Genomic DNA, 19,474 nt, shown 5'->3' with positions numbered 1-19,474 from the left:
GGGTTCATTTTTTATGGGCAAAAATGCCAAACGGTATTTGGTCAGTTCAGCATGGCAATTCTATAAATTAAAAAGATGCAACAGAAACATATTTTACATTTCTACCATTCTTCTGGTGCCTACCACACTGCAAATAAGTTCAATCCAATAGTTTAGTCAGAGGTCAACTCCCTCTGGTGCCAATGTTCAGAAAATTCAACACAAGCAAGGGCTGCAAATCTCCACAATAGAGAAACTTGAACCTTTACAAATGATTGCGTTTTTTAATTGGATAAATTAGTTGAAGCACATTTTTGACTAATACTGTTGCTGTATTCATTTCATTTCATTTCAAACCTTTATTTAGACAGATTAGTCCCTTGAGATCATCGATCTCATTTACAAGGGAGACCTGCATCATTTAGTTCCACATGAAACATAAAAACAACATACAAACAACAGAGGATATCATATTTACATATTCAACATTTACAAATACCCAGAGTGTCAGAAAGCATTTCATTTAGACATGCCTTAAATACATTCAAAGAAATAAAAATGCTCAATTTCAATTTTGCCTGTAGACTGTTCCAAGCAAGTGGAGCTGCGCACATAAAAGCTGTCTTACCTAAGACAGTCCTTACTCTTGGCACATCTAACAAGACTATATCCTGTGATCGCAGACAATAGCTGCTTGCAACTTTCTGCTTTATCAATGAACAGATATAATACGGGAGTTTGCCCAACATAGCTTTATAGATAAAAGTGTACCAGTGACTGAGCCTCCGTACAGTGAGTGATGGTAAACCTGCCTTGGTATACAATGTACAGTGATGAGTAAGTGCTTTACAGTTAGTGACAAATCTCAGAGCACTATGATACGCAGCATCTAGTTTGCTTAGGTAGTTGGCAGGTGCATTCATATACAGCAGATCACCATAGTCCAGCACAGGTAAAAAGGTCACAGTGACTAGCCTTTTCCTGGCCTCAAGCGAGAAACAGGACTTATTCCTGAAAAAGAAACCTAGCCTAACCCTCAGTTTTTTAAGCAGGTTATTGACATGAAGTTTAAAAGAGAGACAGTCATCAAGCAAGATACAAGATATGTATAGCATGTTCTGATTAGTGGACTCTACGTGTACAAGGCTGAAGCACTTGGGTACACTGATTCAGGTTTCTTTTGACACTTTCCCACTTAAATAGCCAACAGAAAAAGAAGTAGACTTGATAATGTGAACAATGTAGGTTTTAGAATATTACAAAATTGCTTCTTCAAATGGAGGAAGGTAATGTGTATTTTGCATTTTGGTGAGAGAAGAACTGAATGTAAGTACTACTGTATACCTAACAAAAACGTCTGCAGAATACCTGTACAATATTTAGATGTTTAAATTGTTGATGATTGATTTTCTATATTTTGAACAAAGCCTTCTGATGGATTTTCACACATGTCTCATTCAGAGCCGGCTGTGAGGTAAACAACATTGTGGAAGGTTACAGCCTATCAAAACTGAATGGCGCTCAGCCTGCATAACTCATGCTTATTATGCCTGTGACTTTCACAAAAAGCAGCTTTTGACCATTTTCACACGTCAGGAGACAGTTTTTGCTCCTGCTGAAAAAGATTTGTACTGCAGCAGAGTGTGTGGCACTGAAGCAACAATAATGCGACAACTCAAAGGACTGAACCCAACACAACAGAAACCCCCTGTCTCCTTATTTTGCTCAGATTTTCTTTAGCTTGTCTCTATGTCACTTGAGTGTTGGTTAAACCTCTTAAAACGAGTCGAAACAAGACGGTTTGACCTCCCTATGTATTATCGTACACTTAAAATGTGTTTACTCCATTTTGTACTTAGACCGCAGCCATCTAGAGTCAAAGTAATTATCACATTACCTTAATGTGTGCTTGACAGCGCTCCTTCAGGACTTCAGCTAATGACCGTCACCTGCAGATCGGTACTGATTTGATCACATGCCGGATAGCAAGCCTCTCTAAAGCACGGCACACACAGCCCATCGGCTAATTAGATGCTTAACTCAATTTGAGGAAGACGGCAATCAAAGTTATCTTCAGAAATAATGTCAAATCTGAAAGTTAATCTTCATTTGCCTTTATGAAACTTTTGCAAACTCTCATTGCTGCTAAAATAATTAGCTGAATAAATGCTGGATCGACGGTCGGGAGCTGAATGTCCAAATTTCATCAGACAATTCATTTTATTCTTTATAATAAAGTTTATTTCCTTATTGATTCCAATTAAGATACTTGACTTACGCATCGGCCCGTAAGGATTAGCGACTCCATACATAGCAGTTCAATTATTTTATATATTAGAGATGCTTGCACTTTCGGGAATGCTTTTTTCAAGCTTGCATTTTCGCTTGGCTTGGCACAGGTTCAACTATTTGTAAAACCAAAAGGCTACATACTGAGAATGAATGCCAGAGAACTGACTTTAGTATCTAGTTTGATAGTCAAACCCTAACCCTAACCCAACTAAATAAGAACACCTCAGAATATGTACAATATAAACAATTCCTTTAATACATTCTAAAAGTGTAGAATGTAGAGTGTAGCCCTGATTTAGGAAAATAAAAGTACAGTAAAAATAAAAAACAGTAGAGCAACAGGAACATAAAAACTATGAATGTGCAACAGTAAGAGATTGATCTCTTATTGTACATAGAAACTGTTCTAGAGCTGATGATCGAAGTAGCTAACAATTAACCTAACATTTACACAACTATTGCAGAGTTGGCGGTTTGATCCCCTAAGTGTTCTTGGGCCAGTGTGTATATTCCCAGTGTTTTGGATCAGTATTTGTGTTTGAATATAATTCAGAAAGGGAATTCATAAAAGTGCTTTTTTCAATTGCAGGCTATTTAATTATAAGTAAACACAAATTGCAGATGAAAAAACATTATCTGTTTCCAGCTAAGGATTTTCTGCTTTCTTGTATTACATCACTGTAATTGATATTTCTTTGTGATTTTAGACTATTGAAAGGTATGTAAGAGTTCTTGGAAATGATTTGTTAACCAGAATCCCCATATACTGTAGAATGAAAATAATGTTATCCCTAAATGCATTGCAAGCTCTTATCTGTGCATATGCTTCAACCTTATAAAATGACGGTGCTCTGAGATATTCTAAAGCTGTTAATATTTGTATTCTCAAATCACCCACCAACAATTAATCATCTCAGGCATTCTCTCTCATCCGTGCGTACCTTTGTTTGTTTCAGGACGCCGTGCAGTGCCGTCTTTCTGTCTGTCTATCTGTCTGCTCACTTTAACTCTGGCTTTGTTGTGTCTGCGACAATTCGTATCACGGAGCGAGCCTCCTGCCAATATACATACCGAGCATCAGTGAAACAAGATAGCTGGCATCAATTAGGCAAAACAGGTCGAGAGCGTGGCAGCACATCAATATTTATTTCATCTGCATATAAATGAGATTAGGTTTTAGGGAGCTATTTGCTGATGAACCTCTCCAGAGCTCTCAGACACTTGTTATGTCAGAGAGGGGGGGAGGGGAGGGGGGATGAGGATGAAAACCTGAGGTATAATAGGATTCAGGGAAGAGGACATTAAAAAGCTGAAGGTGTTTGTTCTCAATGAGGCGGCTCAATTTACTATCTGGCAGCTTAAGCTTACTTTCATTTGTAACCGAACCTGACGCAACAATTCTGAAGAAGAGACCTAATTTCAAAGAGGTCGTAGGTCATTTCCCAGCAGCTCAGTGGCCCAGACACTAGAAGCTATATCAGTGGGGTCTGACATTGATGCTGATGAACTGTGGAGCACGTCTCGGAGCTGGAGACTCAATCGCGTGTCTTGCTGTGTATTCACATTGGGCCTCGGGGGCGACTGCAGCCACAGCCAGCGCTGGGTGTCTCCGCAAGACTGCATGAATTTGTGTCCGGGCCCGAGTCCGCACAAGGAGGAGAAAAAAGTTGTCTGTTCAGAGGGAGATGTGGGTAAACCCGTCGATGGAGCTGTCTGAACGTTTGAGTCCTCTGCAGCCTTCAGCTACTCTGATTACGTGAACCAGCATGCAACAGTGATGGGACGTGACAGGTGGAATTTCCCCTAGTGGTGCCCAGAAAAGAACAGGACAACTAAACTTGTACCGGGGACAACATGCTCCCGCTGACATCTGTCTACACGAGTGCTGTACCAACGAGTATTTTAAATATTCATCAGTCTGTTATTTGGTTCTAAGAGACCACAGTGGGGACAACTTATTTATAATTATCGTCAAAGCGTTGATGGCTATTCATTGTCTTCTTTAGTAATTTACATCTACAACATACCTGAGAAGATGTTGTACTTTCAAAGCCTCCTGCATCAAAAGTAGACCATTCTTATAACATCAATAGAAAAAATTCTATTTGTATGAGATTAAGATTCATGGAGAGTGAGACGCTCTATCAAAAAAAGGCCACGTATTCAACTAGCATGGCACTTCACGGAGAACACGGACCTCCACCAAGGCCAACGTTTATTTTAGATTATTCCGACATCGCATGGCTCGAAGAAATAAAGCCCAAGCTTTGGAAAGAAAGTCAAACAATTTGCGTATCTGCTTTAAAGGTCACATGTCATGGCCATTTCCACTGATCATAATTCCATTGTTGAGGTCTACTAAAATAGAAAAATACTGTGCAATTTTCCAAACTCACATTGGTTTCGCATACAGCATCTCTGTAAAGTATGTGCATTCAGCAGTATTCACTTTCTCCACTAAACGGCTCACTGCAGCAAAGGTTAAAGGTTAAGAGTTGATACATGGCTCATTCAGTGACCATCATGTCAATCAACGGACTGAATATTTGATAATCAGCAGCTGGGAACGTTTTACCTAACAGTGCTTCAAGCCTCAGATTTAGGTTTTTATTTCTTTTGAATCGGTGACATTTTATCAGTCTAAGATGATTCATTGTCTGCGTAGCATATAATTGATCTTCTCCGTGTTTCACTGCACTCCCAAGGCATTTAATCTGCCTTCATTATGCCTCTGCTGCTGGTGAGCATATCCCAATTTGAAAACCAACAGCTTTAAATGGCATCAAATGTGAGTGAAAACATGAAGAACATCTGAGGCTAAAATCAAAGATAAGCTTTGAAAGCAGCCCAACTGAGAGGGCCTTTCTCCTCCGCTCTTGAAGTCATGAAAGCCTTTATGTCGAGTGCTGTTTTCCCCAAAATGCACTCTCACTCAAGAACAAAATGGAGCCCTTAAGGGACCTCTACAGAGAAGATGGGCAGTATAGATCAGTGGGGGGAAAAAAATCGGGTTTCTCTTTTCAACAGCTGTAGCACTTCACACTGAGGTCAATTTCCTTTGTCAACCCTTCAGTGGAGCTGACATTTCCTCAAGTTTATGGGATGGAAACTTCTCTTGCATTTCAGTTACCTATACTTACCCACACTTAGTGGTGCTGAGCCTTTCATCGCTCCTTCCACACGAGTGCTGACCGCTGCTGAGTTTGTAATTGACCTCTTCTCACGCGCAGAGAAATCGATGAAAAGCTTTGCAGTCATTATTGGGGGAATAGACTCTGCAACACTGGCCTGTTCAAATGTTGATTTTCTTTAAATCACTCCTGCTCTCTTTGAGGGTTTACAGGTAACAGTTTCCCCTCAGCTGATAAAGTGGCTGCTGTTTGCTTGCCTGACAAATCGGTGTACTTTTTTAGCTTTTTATGAATCCATAAACGTGATCTGGTCGGTTCTTTTTACAGATTCAAGGCTTGTGTTCAAAGTTTATCGTACTCATATCTGTAAATTAAGTAATTTCCCAATAAGGTTGTTGTTTGTTACTTTTTTTCCTTTTTGTAACAATAATTATGAATTGCAGTTGACAAAAATCGGTAAATTAATGAAAATAACAATCAGGTGGGAGGCCACAGTGATTTACTGATATACCTGAGCTGAAGTCCATTGCTTGGGTCAATAATAACCACGTAAGAAAGAAGCTCTTAGAAATGCCTTAAGGGGATTTTATTGTTTTTTGGAAGAAACATTATTTCCTGCCTGTGAGGGACACATTGGACTGTGGGCACAGTTGGGTGCTAGCTCTGAGTAATGTTCTGCAGCCTTTTCAGCAGCCTTTTATGTGTGCCAGCACCAGGGCTTTGAATCCAGTGCAGACAGCCATGGGCAGCCTGGGATTTGGATGTTTCCAGGGAAGGGTGACGCAGGACAATTTGAGATGGTTGACCGGCTGCACTGTGGTTGAGCAGAGAGGCCTTTAGTAGCTTAGCTCACATGGGTACATCCAGGAAATTGAAATAATGTTTGAGTCGGATCAGAGTCCGAAGGAGAAACTGCAGTCTCATAGGTAGTCATACAATTCATAGGCTAAACTAAACTCTATTAGAAGTCCAAATTGGTTTGAGCGTACTTCATTTAATGGGAATGCTGTTAACAGCATTCCAAATAACTGTTCTTCTACGCACGAAAAGTTTATTATTATTATTCCGCCTACTTATTTTGGCCCTCTTCTCCTCCCGCATTGAACATCGCAGAAACTCCGTTCGAACATCAAAACGTTCAACTCGGTCGGGAATCGATTACTATTACGTTTCTCATTCATAACTTTCATAATTCTAGAGATACATCCCATTTTTAACCATTGAAGTCAATGGAGAAATTCTTCAACTTCAACAAATCTTCCTGCGACTTCAACTGCTAACTGTTCATTCATACTTTCACTCAAAAACCTCATTTCAACTTTAAAATGTTACATATCTTTCTGACATTATTCGTGTAAAACAACTTTTAAATCTGATTCTTACTTTTAGAGATATTAAACATTGTTCAGACCTTGTTTTAGAGTTTTTCTTCACATTTTAACATTAACTAGAGTGCGTGATGTCACAGCTAGAGGGTAAGAAATCTTGAAATGTGCCTTGATATTTTTTATTAAACTGCCATAATTCCCAAACCCTACATTCTTGATACATAATTTTTCATGATAAACGTAGGAAAACATCTCGTAGCTTGAAAAATGACAAATAATTAAGCAAAAATAATTAAACAAAGTGCCTCTTGAGGGCATGAAGTGACAAAAACGTTCAACACGTCTCCATTAAAGCCCATTGTAATTTCAGGCAGATATTTCCTCACAGCAGCAGCCGCACACCTTTTAGTTAAATGCCAAAAAGGCCACATTATTAACCCGAAAGTACACAAAAATTAGACTTCAGATACTCAACTTCGTTGACATGCTTCACGTTTTGAAATTTCACAGATGTCTGTTATCGTTCTTCCACAAAACGTTCACATGTAAGAGGTTAATCTCTCATTCAGAACAATGAAGCCTTTGAAGTCTAGGCACCTTGTTAGCTCAACTATAAACACCTGTGCAATGGAACACGATGATGTCATCACTCCAACTGACATGCTCAGAGCAGCAGACTTCAGATAAAGGTTAATGGTCCTGCCCTCAACAGCTCTACGTCAATTATGAGGTGTCATCATCATATGCCGAAGAGGGAAAGAAGAGAGACAGAAGAGAGAGGGCGATCAAGAGAAGAGAGAGAGTAATGTAATAAAACACGGTTTTCTCATAACTTCAGTGAAAATACTCCAAACAGCCCAAAACTTCACAGGTTTGGTAACGATGCAGCCATAAATGCATCTAAGCGTATTATGGGGTGTCGTCAAATGCCGTTGCCATGGCGACAGACAACTAGCCAAGAAACAGGATGTCGCTGTAAGTCCAATCGTCCCCCAATCTTCACTTGTATATCACCGGTCCATGCCTCAATAGCTCTACGCCAAATCTCAGATCTCATCATATGCCGTTTCCATGGAATCCCTCGCCATAAAACATGATGTCGCTATAACTCCTACAGTATGAAAATGTTCAAAAAGTGCTCAACCTTAAAATGTGTGCTAACAGTCCAGCCGTGAAGACATCTACGAGACAGTTTTGAGATTTCTTCAAATAACGTTGCCATGGCAACACAATGCTTACCATGAAACACGGTTTTCTCATAACTTCAGTGAAAATACTCCAAACAGCCTAGAACTTCACAGGTTTGGTAAAGATGCAGCCATCAACGCATCTAAGCGTAGTATGGGGTGTCATCAAATGCCGTGGCCATGGCAACGGACCACTCGCCATGAAACATGATGTCGCTGTAAGTCCAATGGACACGGTCCAATCGTCCCACAATCTTCACTTGTATATCACCGGTCCATGCCTCAACAGCTCTACACCAAATCTGAGATCTCACCATATGGCGTTTCCATAGAAACGCATCCCTCGCCATAAAACATGATGTCGCTATAAGTCCAATGGACATGGTCCAATCGTCCCCCAATCTTCACTTGTATTTCACCGGTCCATGCCTCAACAGCTCTACACCAAATCTGAGATCTCACCATATGCAGTTTCCATGGAAACGCATCCCTCGCCATAAAACATGATGTCGCTATAACTCCTATGAAAATGTTAAAAAAGTGCTCAAACTTCACATGTGTGCTAACAGTCCAGCTGTGAAGACATCTTCGAGACAGTTTTGAGATTTCTTCAAATGCTGTTGCCATGGCAACACAATGCTCGCCATGAAACACGGTTTTCTCATAACTTCAGTGACAATACTCCAAACAGCCCACAACTTCACAGGTTTGGTAACAATGCAGCCATCAACGCATCTAAGCGTATTATGGGTTGTCATCAAATGCCGTTGCCATGGCGACAGATCATTTGCCATCAAGTTAGTCCAGATGTTTGCGGTTCAAATATTCTGCTGCTATTCCAAGCCTTTTCACTTTCTTTTCTTCTCTCATCACACATTCAAGCCCCCAGTGTTCATGTATAATTTCAATCTAAATTATTCACTTTTTTTCTTACACATTACATTTCAACATAGCAGTTTAGCGTCAGATTTTCATCATAAAGCATTCCCACTAGCTATTTCTTCAGGAATTGCATTCTCTAGTTTTCAGTAAGAGTTGTGTCTGTTTTAAAGTTGAAAAGCTGCATCTGTTAAAAAATTACCATTTAATCAATAGTCATTAACCGTTTTGTAGTTCCAGAAGTAGAAATTAAAGTCTGTTTTGCTGCCAAAAGCTCCTTTTTATATTCACAAAGTAGATGCTTACTTTGTTTGTCTGCTGTTTGTTGCCAGGCTGGATGGATTTTTCAGACTTTTAATTAAAGGAGGTGAGAATGAACCAAAGTAGCAACTTTTTAAGAAGTAAAACTGAGCTCAAAGCCGCTAAGGAGTGAAGTGAGAATTCTCTGTGGATTCATCCCTACATAGAACCCCATTTCACATTACACATTGTCATTTGACAATTCATATAAATACTAATTAATATCTATTGTCATATCTAAAACTTTATCAGAGTATGTCCACAGCCAAGTGAAGACTAAAATTGAACATAGCTTCATTCCTATGCAAAGTTAAGCAGTTGATTTGCATGATGCATCTTCAGATGACCTTTTACTAAGGACTATGTCCCAGATTATGGGTGCTTAATAATGCACTGTACACATTCAGGCTTCAGAACACATTTCCCTCCGAAAACCTCCTCCGCAGACCAAATTGACTGCTTGTAGAGCGGTCCCTGTACAACAGTGGAGAGCTTTGGAAGGAATCAAGTTGAAATCCTGTGGAGATCTGACCTGACAACCGTTCCTCTTGGAGTTTAAAATACCTCAGATGATCTACGCTGCAGCTTCTAGTCTGCTTCTCACAGTCCGCTTTTCCAAAGGCTTCACTTTGTTCGGCCTATGTTTGTGTGTTTGTCTCTGAACTCTCTGCTGCATCCCTGTTTTCTTGCCATGTATTGCTTTATCCATAAAAGGCATTCTGCTGGGGAATGTTAGCTCAGAAATAGTCCACCAAGTAGCTCAGTAAGCTCTGATCTGAAGTCAGGCTGCCAAATGCAATTGGGCGAAAAGGCCTTTGAAGTGTCCCATGATTGGCTGTGTGTGGTGGCTATTCTGACAGCGCAGGTTGTGACGGGGAGGCAGTATTTGAAGCAACTCTGTAGGTGACACTGGGCTGGTATTCCATATTTCTGAGATGTTAACATGTGTGTGTATAGCTTTTTAACCTGAGTGTGTGTTTGAAGAGAGAAATACTTGATGGATTTCATTCAGCTCTGGCAAATGCGTTTGTGTGTAAAACCTGAAGAACTCTGCATCCCTTTACAGGCCCCAAGTTTACTCTACAAATAATAATTCAAGCAAATATTTCATCCACATTTCCCCTCTGAGCGTCACATTGTCACAGTTCATTATAAAGTAATTGAAAAGAAATATTCAACAGCCCCCTCTGCACGTGCACCACTTTACCCCATTACATTTGCTTAAGAAACATTATTATAGAATATCATCCGCGGCTCTGTTTGCTCACTGGAAGCTACATGAGCCTCTTACGGCACGACATATCCTCAAATTCATCTCTGCCAGTGCAAATAAACAAAGCGGGGAATACGGGATATGCAAAGTGTGATTCAGCTGCAACATTTTAAATCTTTCTTCCATCAGCTTCTATTAGCAGCTCTGCCGAGCTCAGCAGACCGCAGTGCTCCCGGGCTCTGATTGGGTTAGTTCAATTTAATTGGCCCCAGCAAGGTGTAATGGGAGCCGTGCTGGAACAGTGACGACGCGTAGGAGTGAGCCCTGTGGCGGCCATTATTGCTCGGCTATTAAACAGCAATGCATTGATATAAATAAGCCCCGGTTTCCTGCAACTGTGTGCTAACTCAGCCATCAATCACACTCTGGGCATTAGGGGTCAAGCTTCAGTGAGATGAAAATGTACTGCCCCATAAACACGCCCATTGGCTTAGTTATTGCAAGGGTTAAACATGTCACTTGTTGAGGGATAATATGTGCAAGATATCTCCCCTATTATCATTTCTCCACTAGTTCTAACATACTTACAATTTCTGTAATAATCCTAATTGCATAGGAAAAGTTGAGGCGTGCAAAACTGAAGCCTACCTTTCTGACGTCTCATGTCACTTTCCTGTTTGTCTTCTTTTTTATATCAGAAACTTAGTTGTTAACGATATATTCACAAGTTGTAAACGCTTGAAGTGATTTGGAAAGGGCAAAAAGTAACATGGAAGACTAGCTAGCTAATCTTAATGCTTTGTAGACATGTTTGTATTATTTCTTGACACAACCTATATGTTTCACTACCAAGTACACCAATGAGCCTTTACACTTTTTAATAGATTTAACATTAGCGCAATTCACATTTCAAATGCACTATTGGTCACAAAAGATTAGAATTCAATATCTTTCTTGCATCGTATAAAGCCTCACTCCGCTCCTCTCATTTATGGATTTCCACATGGCCCAGTGGAGCTAAATGACATGGGGTGTCAGTGATTATTGGATGCACACTGGGCCTTTTAAGAACACAGCCCAATTAAGAAACACATATTGATCTTTGCTGGTCCCTTCCTTTCCAGCTCCGCGCCTTTCTTGCAAGGGGAAAAACCTTCATCTCCTCATTGTCTATTTTATAACTATGGCCCTCAGCTTTATTCTCTCCACTCATAATCATCACTTATCTACGCTCCAGGGATCTATTTTTTCTTTCATCTGTCAGGAGTTAGTTAGACATATAAATATAGCAAAGTACCTTGTACTCAAGTATAACGTTTGAGATCTCTGTGTGATGTCTAAGGATACAGACATACCAGATATCCAACAACAAAGTTCATGGAAATGAATCATCGTGTGTGTGATTCGCTTCACTGGGTCTCTTGGCACTGTCTCTACTGTGACAGAAGTAATATTGCTGTCAAGGCAACCGCGTTGTTGGGTTTGTGTATTTGGCCTTTTTACCTCTCTGTCCACTTCATATGCCTAAAAGTCTCTCAGTGGGAATGGATTCCTTTGTGTTTTAAAGCCATGGCAGCGCTGAGAGGAAATGACATTTTTTGAGGCGTCAGTTTGACACGACATGGCAGGAGACGGATGGTAAACATGTTAAAGGGGTAGAGTGTTCCCCCTGACTGAGCCACATTAGCATGTTGAGTGTGGATGCTCCATCCCACCAGTGAACCAAGGTGAGGCTATTTCACACTCTTTTGGACTTCAAAGCTGTTATATGCGAGCAGCTTCAACATGCTCGCTCTGTTGGCAATGTCTCCGTGCTTTTGATTCACCCATGGCAGTCTGCTTCTGCCTTTTTGAAATCTCTTTATCGTTCACCCTCTTCTTCAGCATCCTACCCTCTGCTCTTCTCCTTTGGCGCCCATCCACATATTAGCTCATTGTAACATATTTTGCTCAGCATCAGCCGTTCGGTTGGCTTCTCTCTCGCTGCAAATCGGACTCCTCAACAAAAACTTGCCCGTTTTCTATCCTGGCTGTGCGTTCAAACTGGACGCGATGCATCTTTTTGCAAAGTACTGTGCAATGGTTTGGCTTACTTGAAGAAAATGTACCGGCAGGTTTCTTACTGTTCTGAGTTTGGTTCTTCATGGTTTATTGGACTTATTCCATGTCCCTTTGGATAAAAGTGTCAGCTAAATATAATGTGATTTACATAATAGAGAATTGTAGACGTTGTGTGGCTACCAGGCATGTGCAGTGGCTACTTTTGTGATGGCAGGACTTTGATCAATCTTTGTTGCAAATGTAAACCCATCACTTCTGTGTGTGTGTGAAAACAAAGCCCTTTGAGTTGCTCCTTGAAATTGCTGACACTTCAAATGAAAAAAATAGATAACCCCATTTGAGGATTATGTTTCTTTTTACAAATATAGAAACAAAGAAAATGGTAGCCTGAAACGAAAGAGAATAGGAGTTAGAATTAAAGAGGAGGAGACCAAGGAGACAAGTTAGGTGATTATCATCGCACAATCGTATTAAATCAGTGACTGGATTTGAAGTCGAAATCTATTTGATGCGATTATTGGCTGGCTCAGCAGTAAAAAGTAGCGCAGTTAGTGTAAAAGCCTGAGTAGGTGGTGTGATGCGAGTGAAAATGGTGGATCTAGGAATAGAAACAATCGTTTAGAATGGGGGCAAACTGCGAGGCACTAAACTTAATATAGGGAATTAGCTAATCACCAAAGAAGTCTAACTGTAACTAAAGAGGTGTTAATTGCCCTATGCTTTTCACTCACATTTTATTATCTTCACTGTCTGATTAGGGTGATTTTAAAACAATTGTTGGGGTGTATTTGGCTGGTTTTCTAGTTACATTCGGATGAGCCATTTTTCCAACATCTGTGCAGTATAAGTGTTTTTTTAAAGTATCTTTTACAATGACGTTTTTTCCAAAAATGTTATATGGTTTTCTCTTAGACCACACGAGGACCCATGTGTTTACAGATTTGATGTGTTAATGCTATTTAGAGCAGTTTTTCTGTTCTAAGAAAGCTTTCAACAGTTGGGAAGAGAAAATGGTTCTGAAGGAGTTTCAGAGTTGCAACCTTTAATTCACCTCTTTGTTTTCAAGCATGGCTTCTATTCAAGGTGTAAAACAAGCCTCTCTCCAGGGTGATATACCTGGAGACTCAACAGAGTGCTGATGTACTTAGTGGCCGCCAGTGGCTTTTAGCTAAAGCTGCCACTCACGCCAGAGCGGGGACCAAATTTAGCTCTGACTGGGCAAAGGTAGCGCTCAGAGCTTTGGGCGTTTTAAATATAGTTTTGTACAAGGACAAGGAAAGGTGTTACCTGTTTGACTTACACAGCCTGATGTCCGCTGTTGGGGCCAATGACAGGTCATGACATCATTAAACATTAGTATACAGCTTCTGTAGGGCTCCTCATTTACATATAGCACATAATAACAGCATGTATTGATAAATACCATGCTGTAGAGATTTTCTTCTGGCCTCCACCCTTAAGCACATAAATCCATATTGAGCTTTTATGTACTTGTCTATTCCACTGTCTTTCCTACTGTGGAACTTCAGTCAAATTGGCAATAGACAACATTTTTGCTTATCATTATGAAGTTTATTTTGGTCGTGCAATTTTAATGGTTTAAGAATAATCAAACCACTTTTTTAAAACTGGGTTCCCTATAAGCCTAGCTTTCACTGCCTTCATGAAGCAATTCAGCCTGCCAGTGGGTTCCATTCTACCTTTTACAATAAAAGCCCAATACATATACACAACAGGAGTAATGTTAACGGTGACAACGCTACACAGCTGAAGAGCCCCAGTACAGAGGAAGCTAAGAAGCCCAAGAGGGTAGTGATAAAAATCTTCCTAACGATACGTCCACACAGCAGCGTTAAAAAAATCTTGGAGGTAGGCGTATCTGAAGCTTGGGGATTTTTTGCGACCAACAACCAATCACATGAATCTCCCGCCCCCGACATACAAAGCAACAGCAATGTTAAAACGAAGTAAACTGGATATAAAATCCCCAAACAGGCGAAAACCTACCAGTTTCACCCACTGTCTCTGCCACCTCCCTCCATGCCTGGTTCCTCCGGTTTGTATCCCGGTAAGTAAATAGGGACTGGTCATAAAGAACCGGGTGATTTGCTACCGCAATAACTAATTTCTCCTCCATTTTGTTAGGAATATAGAAAATGAACTGCGGTATGTCACTCTCAGCTTACACGCGGTTTGATTGGCTAGCGCTTGTACTGTTAGATTTGCATAAAGGGGATTTGATTGGCTGATGCTTTCACCTCAGCTTCAAAAGTTGAACATTGCTCAACTGTTGAATCCTGAGATGCCTGGAAATCTCCGCTTTGCTTCCCACAATGCAGTCCAGGATACCAACATTTATACTGAGAGCTTAATTACCTGATTCTGCTCAGCTGCCTGGTCTCCGGCCGAGCCACTCCCATCACTCCAGCAGCCGCCACCCTAACCACACCCCGTGCCACAGTGTGTTTACCAAATCTCCCTAGTATGAATAGTCCTGGTTGTATTACTCTCTGTCATAGCGCTCAGATTGGGGTTGGTAATTCTGTTGTATTCTGTGTGTTTCTATCTTCAGAAAATAGCTGGGTTGCTAACGGTAGCCATGTTGCTATTGATGTTGAAAACAAATCTCGGTCATGTTCAATATCAATGTCATTATAACGCTTTTTATTGGCAAACAAGACATCAAACTCGACACAACACAAAAAAAAGATCCTACCTTTCTTCAGCAAAATGCCTAATACAGATGTATTGTCCTTACATTTGATGACTGTGCCCCTATAGTCCAATTTACCAACGCATACACCTTTTCATACAGTTTTTGGGTATAAAAAACATCCGATTAGGGTACAGGAAACCAGATTCAATGCTAATACCTATAACCCCATGCAGTGTGATTGTATTGGTCCATTTCCAAACAGAATCTGGACACCAATCACATTTTGATCGGTATAAATGGAGCCATATGTTTTTGAATGCAATGCAGGTTCAGAGATGTGAGGTAACCGTCTGTAGTCATGCTGTTTTCCATCAATCTACTGCTTAGCTACTGCAAAGCATGGCAGCATGTGAAGGACATATTCCATTTCCTGCTCCAGCAGCACTCCAAGTGTCCCATTCCCAGGCTCAAATGGAGCAGGCCTCCCCACCAAGAGACAGATTCTGTTCATCAGAAACACACATTCAGGCAGCTGGTGGGGTGAGTGCATTTACATGTCAATGGGTGAAAAGGGGATGGTCAGCAAAAACAACAGAAGGAAGCTTCACTACATAATCACCTGTGGGACCTGGAGAGCATAGTGTGTATTATAGGCTGTTGTCATGTAGTTTCAGAAAATTAGCAATTTCTTAAATGGGAAGTAATCTTTTTTTCATGGCACAAAGAAACCGGTGCTATAGTCCAGGGATTTTCTTAACAGATGTATACATTTAATCAAAATTCTAATGAATGGGGTTTGATTCCTAAATATCTTGCTTATGTGGGTGTTCCCTCTTTAAACAAGTGCTTCAAAATAAACAAAAAAAGATGTGCTCTCTAGCCTAGACTGTTCTGAATTCATGATGGCTTTCAGCAAAATAAATATGTAATTTATAATTACTGTATGTTGCTAAAATTGGCAAGAACAATGGTATTGTCTTTCAACAACAGTGTTAATCAGTGTTTCAGTACAACATGGTGCCACATCATTATTTCGGAAAACATACAATATTCACTGATATCATTAAGTTTGAGAAAAATACAAATATAATTTGCTGAGTTTGAATGCCTACTGTACAAAAGAGGTGAGCTTGAAAGAAAAGGGACCTGCGATGGGAATTGCTAGTTAAAGCACCTCTTAAAGATGCCACTATGTATCCAAGTTTTCTCTTAACTTTGCTAATATTAGATTGATGGTCACTGATAGATCAAGAAGAATGGAAAAAGTCAAGCGCTAATACATGCTGTTGTCGCATAAACAAAACTGTAAACCCATCTGAAAACCAGTTTTTGTTTATGGATTCCAGCACTTTTACCACAGCGTTTGCAACTTCTGTGTGTATTGCTGACTAATCATCAGAGCGTTTGTGTGTGGTGGCACAGTGTTTAGCCCATCCTGATCTTATAATGAGTCTGATTATCCCAACATTTGTTAGCTGGCGCTCCCTGCGACTTCAATGCACACGTGTGGTAATGCTACATATGTGTTTCCCGTCGGCTACCCTCAGAGCAGACTGTGATAAATGTCGCCTGCCTTGCTCTGATGACGGTGCCCCACGCTCTCACTTATTGCCGGCACACGCTCCATGTTGGAATTCTCGTGATAATATAGAACGTTTTCCGTCCTCTTTAGGATCATTTAAAATCCTAACTGTCACAATGCTGCTGAAATCTTTGTGTAATTCTTATGTCCATGATAATGAACTTTCGGACTTCAGTCAGTTTTAAAATACACCACTATTGAGCTTTCTTTACCTGCATGAATAGCTAGATGGAATTGTATGGTAAGGAAAACATATTTTTTCTATTTCTCAATCTTGTGTAAGCTATTTCACTCTGACTGTCATCATTCTTTCACACTCCAAAACAAAACTACTTAGTGATTTGTTTTTGCTTAAGCAGGAACATCAAATGCTTAAACCAGAAATGTAAGAGTACAATTTGCTTGAAAAATAACTGAGTATAAATCACAACACTTTTGTAGTTTCAGTTAATTCACTTGTATTTGTGGCAGTGGAAGTAGCAAGCAAAAGTCAACAGAGCATGCATAATGCACCACACATTCAAACATAACTCATCGATGAAGGCAAATGAGTAGGAGACATGTACACCGTGTGTTAAGAACTGCTATCGTTTTTAGTTTGAGAGCTGCTCCATCTATCTCCGCTCACAGGGGAGCTTCTCTCCGAGAGTTTGTGCCAGAGTAGGAGGCTCACCGCACCTCCATCCCCCGGAGGAAGCAGCTGCTCTCTTGTTTTCCTCACTCTCCACAGACTGTTATCTCTCTGCCGACCTCCCCGGGGAACTACATGACACCTGCTGAGCTTAGATGTTGGATTCTCTTCTTCTACATAACGACTGATCCTCATCCACCCATCTGTTTAGGAAACAGTTATCATGGCTGCGTGTGGCTCCAATCCTACACTGCAAGGACGAGCCGTTTCACATTATGGAAATAAGTGCATGAACCTCTCATACCTCTGGGATTGTTTTCATGTTCTGCTGATTGACTCAAGCACCTGCAAGGGGCTTTACCTGAGCTTCTGTCAATCAAGAGCCTCTTCCTCCCCTACCTCCATCCTTTCCCTCTGTCATTCACCTTTCCCCGTCGGCAGTGTCACATATCAGTGGAGTCATGATAGATGCCCTGTCTGAGCTGCAAGAGCTAATGAGGAACAACATCCAGAGAAAAAAAGAGAGATAGAGAGCATCACATCTGTTTGAATGACCTCTTGCACCCTCATACACTTCACTGACTCCAGACCAGTGGGGCCGCTGCTAGAATTGGACTCTCTTGCACTGATATATGTGCACACACACAAACAGAATCTATTTTTGGATACATGGCAAGATATTAGGCGTTATCGAGGGAGAGCTGCAGTGTGTTGGAGGAGCCTGCTCCTGACATATTAAAGCCAAGCTCTTCTGAGGGTTGGAGTTAAATTAATCTGTTTGATTTAGGACATAAAACTAAACAAAGACAGCTTTGACGCTAGCATTGCTTTAATATCCAGGTTCATGACATTAATTGAGAAAGTTAAAATTACACGTGAAGTGTCAGAAGTGAAGTGAAAGATGGACAGAATTTGGACGAAGAAGATAAACATCCTGGTGATGCTTGTCCATCAAATATGGCAATTCAATCCAACATATGAAGAAGCCTTACTTGCTCTCAAAATCACAGCCAATTAGGCAAGAAAGTCTTGTGTCTTTTGTGTTAAAACCCTCTGGCAGTTTGGGAAAGGTTTAATATGTACCGGTCCTTTTTTACAGCAGAAGATTGCATGACACTTTTGGTATTTCATGGTCTTCTTGATAATATTATTTTAAGCAAAATTCAATCTAGTCCCTTTTGTTACAAACTGTTGATATAAAGTAAATTCATTAACAGTTTTGATGGTGTGAGATGGCTATTATTTGTTCCGAGAAACCTATTACCTAATCAAGCAACAATGACAAATATGTGCTTGTCTTTAGCGTCTGTGACCTGGTAAATAGCTGCATAGGAATGAGACGATGTTGAATTGGGCTTTACAAAATACTGACATGTAGGTTTTCCTCTTTTCTTCCATTTAGCCTAAAGTAATAATGTAAACCAGCCCTACTTGTTAGATGTCCTTGTGACAAAACACATACATCTGCTGAGACATTTTATATAAGAATGTCAGAAGTCTGCACATATTTTTAGTTTTTTCCCCTTTAACACCCATACAATCTGACATTGTTCGGTTCTATTTGATGTATTATCCTTTGAAAGGCAAACTGTGTTTGTGAGGTTGCAAATGTGTTTAAAAGCCCATACATATAAAAAAACAAGGCAATGTCATTACAGAGGAGACAGAGAATATGAAAAAGGAAATAAATTGAATTTATGAGCAAAATGAGCTGGAAGAGTCTCCAGAAACCAGCGCTTTCTAAATGAACGCTTTAGTGAAAAAACAATAGGAATTCTGTTAATTAACACATGACTGTGGCTCTAAGAGAATGTTTAATTTCATCATGTGGTGGTTGACTGTGGAGGAAGGTCAGACGCAGGCCATGTGGATGTTATAAGCCGATGGGGGTGGGGGGGGGGGGGGGGGGGGGGCGTGTGATGTGGCGGGGGAAGGATTTTAATCAGAGAGTCACATGAAGCAGATGTAGTGCCCCGTGCTGCAGATGGGGGGCATCGTAGGACCTGAGAATCTGGAGGGATCCGAGAGGGAAAAAAGGGATCTGGGTGAGATTGGTCCCCACCACCAGAGCTTCAACGCTCGCTCTCCCTCTCTCGCAGCGACACACACTTCTCCCCTTGCCCTCCTCTTTCCCGCTCTCTCTCACACACGCTCTCTCTTTGCCTCGGTGTCATTCTTCTGCTCCCTCCTTTTCCATCTCTCCACCGTGGAGTGCAGAGAGAAGGGGATTTGTTT

The 19,474-nt window shown here is 40.7% G+C and overlaps 1 protein-coding gene across 11 annotated transcripts in view; it reads left to right on the top strand.

Annotated features, from left to right (window-relative positions):
* magi2a (membrane associated guanylate kinase, WW and PDZ domain containing 2a) overlaps positions 1–19,474 on the top strand; it is a 211,754-nt gene that overhangs the window by 43,954 nt on the left and 148,326 nt on the right. The window lies entirely within an intron of this gene.

The sequence above is a fragment of the Notothenia rossii genome (genome assembly GCF_949606895.1).
Source record: "Notothenia rossii genome assembly, chromosome: 10".
Classification (NCBI taxonomy): domain Eukaryota; kingdom Metazoa; phylum Chordata; class Actinopteri; order Perciformes; family Nototheniidae; genus Notothenia; species Notothenia rossii.
This window is presented reverse-complemented; position numbering and strand designations above follow the sequence as displayed.